General features: G+C 36.3%; 1 protein-coding gene across 5 annotated transcripts in view; it reads left to right on the top strand.

Annotated features, from left to right (window-relative positions):
• The first annotated feature begins 1,298 nt into the window (after positions 1 to 1,298).
• TMEM169 (transmembrane protein 169) overlaps positions 1,299 to 10,480 on the top strand; it is an 18,890-nt gene continuing 9,708 nt past the window's right edge. For 3 of the 5 annotated variants that reach the window (XM_056537003.1, XM_056537006.1, XM_056537005.1), the window contains exon 1: positions 1,572 to 1,733. The gene's annotated coding sequence lies outside the window, so the exon portion shown is untranslated. The other 2 variants (XM_056537004.1, XM_056537008.1) reach the window with 2 other exon arrangements.

Raw genomic sequence — 10,480 nt, 5'->3', positions numbered from 1 at the left:
ACTCTGCACAGTAGCCCCCCCCTCTCTGTATATTACACTCTGCACAGTAGCCCCCCCTCTCTGTATATTACACTCTGCACAGTAGCTCCCCCTCTCTGTATATTACACTCTGCACAGTACCCCCCCCTCTCTGTATATTACACTCTGCACAGTAGCCCCCCTCTCTGTATATTACACTCTGCACAGTACCCCCCCTCTCTGTATATTACACTCTGCACAGTAGCTCCCCCTCTCTGTATATTACACTCTGCACAGTACCCCCCCTCTCTGTATATTACACTCTGCACAGTAGCCCCCCTCTCTGTATATTACACTCTGCACAGTACCCCCCCTCTCTGTATATTACACTCTGCACAGTAGCCCCCCTCTCTGTATATTACACTCTGCACAGTAGCCCCCCCTCTCTGTATATTACACTCTGCACAGTAGCCCCCCCCTCTCTGTATATTACACTCTGCACAGTAGCCCCCCTCTCTGTATATTACACTCTGTACAGTAGCCCCCCTCTCTGTATATTACACTCTGCACAGTAGCCCCCTCTCTGTATATTACACTCTGCACAGTAGCCCCCCCTCTCTGTATATTACACTCTGCACAGTAGCCCCCCCTCTCTGTATATTACACTCTGCACAGTAGCCCCCCCTCTCTGTATATTACACTCTGCACAGTAGCCCCCCCTCTCTGTATATTACACTCTGCACAGTAGCTCCCCCTCTCTGTATATTACACTCTGCACAGTAGCCCCCCCTCTCTGTATATTACACTCTGCACAGTAGCCCCCCTCTCTGTATATTACAGTCTGCACAGTAGCTCCCTCTCTGTATATTACACTCTGCACAGTAGCCCCCCCCCTCTCTGTATATTACACTCTGCACAGTAGCCCCCCTCTCTGTATATTACACTCTGCACAGTAGCTCCCCCTCTCTGTATATTACACTCTGCACAGTACCCCCCCTCTCTGTATATTACACTCTGCACAGTAGCCCCCCTCTCTGTATATTACACTCTGCACAGTAGCCCCCCCTCTCTGTATATTACACTCTGCACAGTACCCCCCCTCTCTGTATATTACACTCTGCACAGTAGCTCCCCCTCTCTGTATATTACACTCTGCACAGTACCCCCCCTCTCTGTATATTACACTCTGCACAGTACCCCCCCTCTCTGTATATTACACTCTGCACAGTAGCCCCCCCTCTCTGTATATTACACTCTGCACAGTAGCAGCTCTCCTGGGTGACGTCATGTATAAGAGCTCAGGCCCCGCCCAGGGATGTGTCTTGTGGGCGTGACTGTGGTGATGAGGAGCTGGACTGTGGTCTTTGAGGAGGGAGCAGCAGTCCTGGGATGGACACAGCCTTATCCTGATCTCCCTCACCCTGGGGGTCCCCTCCACCATCTCTCGGTATACAGCCCACCCTGGGGGTCCCCTCCCCCATCTCTCGGTATACAGCCCACCCTGGGGGTCCCCTCCCCCATCTCTCGGTATACAGCCCACCCTGGGGGTCCCCTCCCCCATCTCTCGGTATACAGCCCACCCTGGGGGTCCCCTCCACCATCTCTCGGTATACAGCCCACCCTGGGGGTCCCCTCCACCATCTCCCGGTATACAGACCACCCTGGGGGTCCCCTCCCCCATCTCTCGGTATACAGCCCACCCTGGGGGTCCCCTCCACCATCTCCCGGTATACAGCCCACCCTGGGGGTCCCCTCCCCCATCTCTCGGTATACAGGTGAGCATGATATATGGAGGCTGCAGATCTCAGCACTGATTCCGGTGCAGTGTGTCAGTAGGATGAGGAGGGTGTATGTGCAGATATTCATGGCTGAGGATATTAGAATGAGGAAGGGGTTAATGTCTCTATATAAGGCTCTGTATTCACTATAGGCAGGTGCTGACACAATGTTCTGGGGTTTATACTGTAGATGTTTATATAACATGAAGGATATAAATGGATCTGAGGATAAATCCTGGTCAATGGGGCTGCACCCCCCCCCCCCCCCATACACACTGAAAGGGAACATTGTATCTAGATATTATACATTGTATCTGTAGATATTATACATTGTATATACACTGTATCTGTAGATATTATACATTGTATCTGTAGATATTATACATTGTATCTGTAGATATTATACACTGTATCTGGTAGATATTATACATTGTATCTGTAGATATTATACATTGTATCTGTAGATATTATACATTGTATCTGTAGATATTATACATTGTATCTGTAGATATTATACATTGTATCTAGATATTATACATTGTATCTGTATATTATACATTGTATCTAGATATTATACATTGTATCTAGATATTATACATTGTATCTGTAGATATTATACATTGTATCTGTAGATATTATACTCTGTATCTGTAGATATTTATACTCTGTATCTGTAGATACTTATACACTGTATCTGTAGATATTATACATTGTAATCTGTAGATATTATACATTGTATCTGTAGATATTATACATTGTATCTGTAGATATTATACACTGTATCTGTAGATATTATACACTGTATCTGTAGATATTATACACTGTATCTGTAGATATTATACACTGTATCTGTAGATATTATACATTGTATCTGTAGATATTATACATTGTATCTGTAGATATTATACACTGTATCTAGATATTATACACTGTATCTGTAGATATTATACATTGTATCTGTAGATATTATACTCTGTATCTGTAGATATTATACACTGTATCTGTAGATATTATACATTGTATCTGTAGATATTATACTCTGTATCTGTAGATATTATACACTGTATCTGTAGATATTATACTCTGTATCTGTAGATATTATACACTGTATCTGTAGATATTATACACTGTATCTGTAGATATTATACACTGTATCTGTAGATATTATACACTGTATCGTAGACTATTATACATTGTATCTGTAGATATTATACACTGTATCTGTAGATATTATACATTGTATCTGTAGATATTATACTCTGTATCTGTAGATATTATACTCTGTATTCTGTAGATATTATACTCTGTATCTGTAGATATTATACACTGTATCTGTAGATATTATACATTGTATCTGTAGATATTATACACTGTATCTGTAGATATTATACATTGTATCTGTAGATATTATACTCTCTGTATCTGTAGATATTATACTCTGTATCTGTAGATATTATACTCTGTATCTGTAGATATTATACACTGTATCTGTAGATATGTATACATTGTATCTGTAGATATTATACTCTGTATCTGTAGATATTATACTCTGTATCTGTGGATATTATACACTGTATCTGTAGATATTATACATTGTATCTGTAGATATTATACTCTGTATCTGTAGATATTATACACTGTATCTGTAGATATTATACACTGTATCTAGATATTATACATCTGTATCTGTAGATATTATACATTGTATCTGTAGATATTATACATTGTATCTGTAGATATTATACACTGTATCTGTAGATATTATACACTGTATCTAGATATTATACTCTGTATCTGTAGATATTATACTCTGTATCTGTAGAGTATTATACACTGTATCTGTAGATATTATACACTGTATCTGTAGATATTTATACTCTGTATCTGTAGATATTATACTCTGTATCTGTAGATATTATACTCTGTATCTGTAGATATTATACACTGTATCTGTAGAGTATTATACTCTGTATCTGTAGATATTATACTCTGTATCTGTGGATATTATACTCTGTATCTAGATATTATACTCTGTATCTGTAGATATTATACTCTGTATCTGTAGATATTATACTCTGTATCTGTAGATATTATACTCTGTATCTGTAGATATTATACACTGTTATCTGTAGATATTATACATCTGTATCTGTAGATATTATACTCTGTATCTGTTGGATATTATACATTGTATCTGTAGATATTATACTCTGTATCTGTAGATATTATACTCTGTATCTGTAGATATTATACTCTGTTATCTGTAGATATTATACTCTGTATCTGTAGATATTATACACTGTATCTGTAGATATTATACATTGTATCTGTAGATATTATACTCTGTATCTGTGGATATTATACACTGTATCTGTAGATAGTATACATTGTATCTGTAGATATTATACTCTGTATCTGTAGATATTATACAGTGTATCTGTAGATATTATACTCTGTATCTGTAGATAATTATACTCTGTATCTGTAGATATTATACTCTGTATCTGTAGATATTATACTCTGTATCTGTAGATATTATACACTGTATCTGTAGATATTATACACTGTATCTGTAGATATTATACTCTGTATCTGTAGATATTATACTCTGTATCTGTAGATATTATACTCTGTATCTGTAGATATTATACTCTGTATCTGTAGATATTATACACTGTATCTGTGGATATTATACTCTGTATCCTGTGGATATTATACTCTGTATCTGTAGATATTATACTCTGTATCTGTAGATATTATACTCTGTATCTGTAGATATTATACTCTGTATGCTGTAGATATTATACTCTGTCTCTGTAGATATTATACACTGTATCTGTAGATATTATACACTGTATCTGTAGATATTATACACTGTATCTGTAGATATTATACTCTGTATCTGTGGATATTATACTCTGTATCTAGATTATTATACTCTGTATCTGTAGATATTATACTCTGTATCTGTAGATATTATACACTGTATCTGTAGATATTATACATTGTATCTGTAGATATTATACACTGTATCTGTAGATATTATACTCTGTATCTGTAGATATTATACTCTGTATCTGTAGATATTATACATTGTATCTGTAGATATTATACACTGTATCTGTAGATATTATACACTGTATCTGTAGATATTATACTCTGTATCTGTAGATATTATGCATTGTATCTGTAGATATTATACACTGTATCTGTAGATATTATACATTGTATCTAGATATTATACATTGTATCTAGATATTATACATTGTATCTGTAGATATTATACTCTGTATCTGTAGATATTATACTCTGTATCTGTAGATATTATACTCTGTATCTGTAGATATTATACATTGTATCTGTAGATATTATACATTGTATCTGTAGATATTATACTCTGTATCTGTAGATATTATACACTGTATCTGTAGATATTATACTCTGTATCTGTAGATATTATACACTGTATCTGTAGATATTATACTCTGTATCTGTAGATATTATACAGTGTATCTGTAGATATTATACTCTGTATCTGTAGATATTATACTCTGTATCTGTAGATATTATACTCTGTATCTGTAGATATTATACTCTGTATCTGTAGATATTATACAGTGTATCTGTAGATATTATACACTATCTCTGTAGATATTATACACTGTATCTGTAGATATTATACACTGTATCTGTAGATATTATACACTGTATCTGTAGATATTATACACTGTATCTGTAGATATTATACATTGTATCTGTAGATATTATACACTGTATCTGTAGATATTATACACTGTATCTGTAGATATTATACACTGTATCTGTAGATATTATACTCTGTATCTGTAGATATTATACTCTGTATCTGTAGATATTATACTCTGTATCTGTAGATATTATACATTGTATCTGTAGATATTATACATTGTATCTGTAGATATTATACACTGTATCTGTAGATATTATACACTGTATCTGTAGATATTATACACTGTATCTGTAGATATTATACATTGTATCTGTAGATATTATACATTGTATCTGTAGATATTATACACTGTATCTGTAGATATTATACACTGTATCTGTAGATATTATACACTGTATCTGTAGATATTTATACACTGTATCTGTAGATATTATACACTGTATCTGTAGATATTATACTCTGTATCTGTAGATATTATACTCTGTATCTGTAGATATTATACACTGTATCTGTAGATATTATACACTGTATCTGTAGATATTATACATTGTATCTGTAGATATTATACTCTGTATCTGTAGATATTATACATTGTATCTGTAGATATATTATACATTGTATCTGTAGATATTATACATTGTATCTGTATATTATACTCTGTATCTGTAGATATTATACACTGTATCTGTAGATATTATACACTGTATCTGTAGATATTATACTCTGTATCTGTAGATATTATACATTGTATCTGTAGATATTATACATTGTATCTGTAGATATTATACATTGTATCTGTAGATATTATACATTGTATCTGTAGATATTATACACCTGTATCTGTAGATATTATACACTGTATCTAGATATTATACTCTGTATCTGTAGATATTATACTCTGTATCTGTAGATATTATACACTGTATCTGTAGATATTATACACTGTATCTGTAGATATTATACTCTGTATCTGTAGATTATTATACTCTGTATCTGTAGATATTATACTCTGTATCTGTAGATATTATACACTGTATCTGTAGATATTATACTCTGTATCTGTAGATATTATACTCTGTATCTGTGGATATTATACTCTGTATCTAGATATTATACTCTGTATCTGTAGATATTATACTCTGTATCTGTAGATATTATACTCTGTATCTGTAGATATTATACTCTGTATCTGTAGATATTATACACTGTATCTGTAGATATTATACATTGTATCTGTAGATATTATACTCTGTATCTGTGGATATTATACATTGTATCTGTAGATATTATACTCTGTATCTGTAGATATTATACTCTGTATCTGTAGAATATTATACACTGTATCTGTAGATATTATACATTGTATCTGTAGATATTATACTCTGTATCTGTAGATATTATACATTGTATCTGTAGATATTATACTCTGTATCTGTAGATATTATACATTGTATCTGTATATTATACTCTGTATCTGTATATTATACTCTGTATCTGTAGATATTATACATTGTATCTGTAGATATTATACTCTGTATCTGTAGATATTATACATTGTATCTGTATATTATACTCTGTATCTGTAGATATTATACATTGTATCTTTATCTATTGTGTAGAGATATTATACATTGTATCTGTGGATATATTATCTATTGTGTAGAGATATTCTACATTGTATCTTTATCTATTATCTATTGTGTAAAGATATCATACATTTTATCTGTGGATATATTATCTATTGTGTAGAGATATTATACATTGTATCTTTATCTATTATCTATTGTGTAGAGATATACATTGTATCTTTATCTATTATCTATTGTGTAGAGATATTATGCATTGTATCTTTGTATCTATGATCTAGTGCGGCTTCTTCATACAATTGTTACAATGTATCAGTGTTTGGATTTTGACTCTTCTCTTATGTTTCTCTTTGTAGAATATAAATGTCCGGATTCTATTGGCCAGAATAGGGATCTGTCTGTTTTCGGCTCAGGCCTTTCCTATTCTTATATATAGCCCCCACAGTAGTTCTCCCCCCTCCCCCACTTCACGCCACAGACACTTCTTCCCCATGTTACCGTCCTAAATCCCGTATATTCTATAGGGTCGGCTGTTTTGCTGATATCTGGATCTGACTGTAAAGGGGAAATCACTTCAGAAATTACAGCCATGGAAAATGTACATTGTCCCTGATTCTCCTCTGAATATAGCAGTGTTTCCCAACCTGGGTGCCTCCAGCTGTTTCAAAAACCAATTTTCTCCAACCAGTTGCAAAACTACAACTCCCAGCATGCCCGGACAGCCTTTGGCTGTCCGGGCCTGCTGGGAGTTGTAGTTTTGCAACAGATAAAAGCACCCTGGTTTAGGGCAATGTTCATCAACCTATGGCTGTCCGGGCATGCTGGGAGTTGTAGTTTTGCAACAGATAGAAGCACCCTGGTTTAGGGCAATGTTCATCAACCTATGGCTGTCCGGGCATGCTGGGAGTTGTAGTTTTGCAACAGATAAAAGCACCCTGGTTTAGGGCAATGTTCATCAACCTATGGCTGTCCGGGCATGCTGGGAGTTGTAGTTTTGCAACAGATAGAAGCACCCTGGTTTAGGGCAATGTTCATCAACCTATGGCTGTCCGGGCATGCTGGGAGTTGTAGTTTTGCAACAGATAGAAGCACCCTGGTTTAGGGCAATGTTCATCAACCTATGGCTGTCCGGGCATGCTGGGAGTTGTAGTTTTGCAACAGCTGGAGGCACCCAGGTTGGGAAACACTGGAATATAGAGACTCTGGATCATCTCATCATCATAAATACGAGCGCTATTTATCATCACGCTTATTGGTAGAATTAGGGGGATGTTCACATGGTGCAGATTTGTGGCAAAAACTTCTGCCACCGGAAAATCCGTCCTAAGTAGGTAAATGGGGCCGTGTCCGCAGCAGGTGCACGAGGGTCCTCCTGTGTGAATGGGACCCTCACAGAAAATTCTACAACCATCTCATTTGCAGGTCACATGTTCCTTAGTTATGGCCTGTCTTACAGCTCTGGTCACCCAGCTCTCCCAGGCTCCTGAATGATAAGTGTATTGAGCAGTAATAGTGCCATATTGTTGCCTCCCATAGATAAAGCTTTCAGCAGCAAAGAAGAGGACGAGTCAAGGACTTTTATACTCTCAGGGATGGCTGATGTGTGAGGTGACGTGTTCCGCCCGTGTTCCCGCCTACACTGTTAATTGGGGCTCATTAAAGGGGTATTCCAGGACTAAAACTTTTTTTTTTAAATATCAACTGGCTCCAGAAAGTTAAACAGATTTGTAAATTACTTCTATTTAAAAAATCTTAATCCTTTCAGTACTTATGAGCTTCTGAAGTTGAGTTGTTCTTTTCTGTCTAAGTTCTCTCTGATGACACGTGTCTCGGGAAACACCCAGTTTAGAAGAGGTTTGCTATGGGGATTTGCTTCTAAACTGGGCGTTTCCCGAGACACGTGTCATCAGAGAGCACTTAGACAGAAAAGAACAACCTTAACTTCAGAAGCTCATAAGTACTGAAAGGATTAAGATTTTTTTTAATAGAAGTAATTTACAAATCTGTTTAACTTTCTGGAGCCAGTTGATATTTAAAAAAAATGTTTTTTCCTGGAAAACCCCTTTAAAGTAAAATACTTTTTTTTTCTCAATTGTATTTACTATAAGATAAATATTGTTAAAGCCAGTGAGGCCCGTACACTATCATGTCCTTCCATATCCCTATAGGCCCCGTGTACACTACGAAAATTCAGCAGATCTGTGCCGCCCGCAGTCAGGGATAATTTTGCATGGAATTTGCCATGGAAATTAACCCCTGCAATTCAAAGTCCTATTGACAGTGTTCTGTTCCAGGTGGAATTCCTTCTGCGGAACATATTGATTGTGCGGAATCCGCATCCATGGCAGAAGTCCCTTACGGAGCTCTTAGACTGGGTTCACACAACAGAAAAAATCCTCAATCAGCTGGCACTAGGACCGTGTGGACATGGTCATCCCCATAGACAGCAATGTCTGCCGTGCTGGTTTCACCCGAAGAATGAATACGTTCATTCTTTTTGGCAGCAGAATATTAGTGGAGGTATTTCCGCAGCTAGAATTCTGTAGTGTGCAATGGGATACTGCTGCACTGGAATTTCCAACTGAAGTTCCTGTGCAGAATTCCGGTCAAAAATTCTAAAGTGTCCACCAATCAGCAGAATCCAATTGAGATCACATGATCACTGTGATCCTGCTGCAAGTAGACTCTGCTTGGAATTAAAGGGGTACTCTGGTGGAAAACAATTTTCTTTCATATCAATCTGCTCCAGAAAATTCTACAGATTTGTAAATTACTTCTATATAAAAAAACATTAAAGGGGTATTCCAGGCCAAAACTTTTTTTTTTTTATATATATCAACTGGCTCCGGAAAGTTAAACAGATTTGTAAATTACTTCGATTAAAAAAATCTTAATCCTTCCAATAGTTATTAGCTTCTGAAGTTGAGTTTTTTTCTGTCTAACTGCTCTCTGATGACTCACGTCCCGGGAGCTGTGCAGTTCCTATGGGGATATTCTCCCATCATGCACAGCTCCCGGGACGTGACATCATCATTGAGCAGTTAGACAGAAAACTTCAGAAGCTAATAACTATTGAAAGGATTAACATTTTTTAATAGAAGTAATTTACAAATCTGTTTACCTTTCCGGAGCCAGTTGATATATATAAAAAAAAGTTTTTGCCTGGAATACCCCTTTAATCTTTCTTGTACTTATCAGCTGCTGTATGCTCCACAGGAAGTTGTGTAGTTCTTTTCAGTCTGACCACAGTGCTCTCTGCTGACACCTCTGTCCATTTCAGGAACTGTCCAGAGTAGGAGCAAATCCCCATAGAAAACCTCTCCTGCTCTGGGCAGTTCCTGACATGGACAGAGGTGTCAGCAGAGAGCACTGTGGTCAGACTGGAAAGAACTACACAACTTCCTGTGGAGCATACAGCAGCTGAAAAGTACTGTAAGGATTAAGATTTT

This window comes from Hyla sarda, chromosome 8, assembly GCF_029499605.1.
Source record: "Hyla sarda isolate aHylSar1 chromosome 8, aHylSar1.hap1, whole genome shotgun sequence".
In the NCBI taxonomy this organism is placed as follows: Eukaryota; Metazoa; Chordata; class Amphibia; order Anura; family Hylidae; genus Hyla; species Hyla sarda.
The sequence above is the reverse complement of the archived record's forward strand: the minus strand, read 5'-3'. Positions and strand labels throughout refer to the sequence as shown.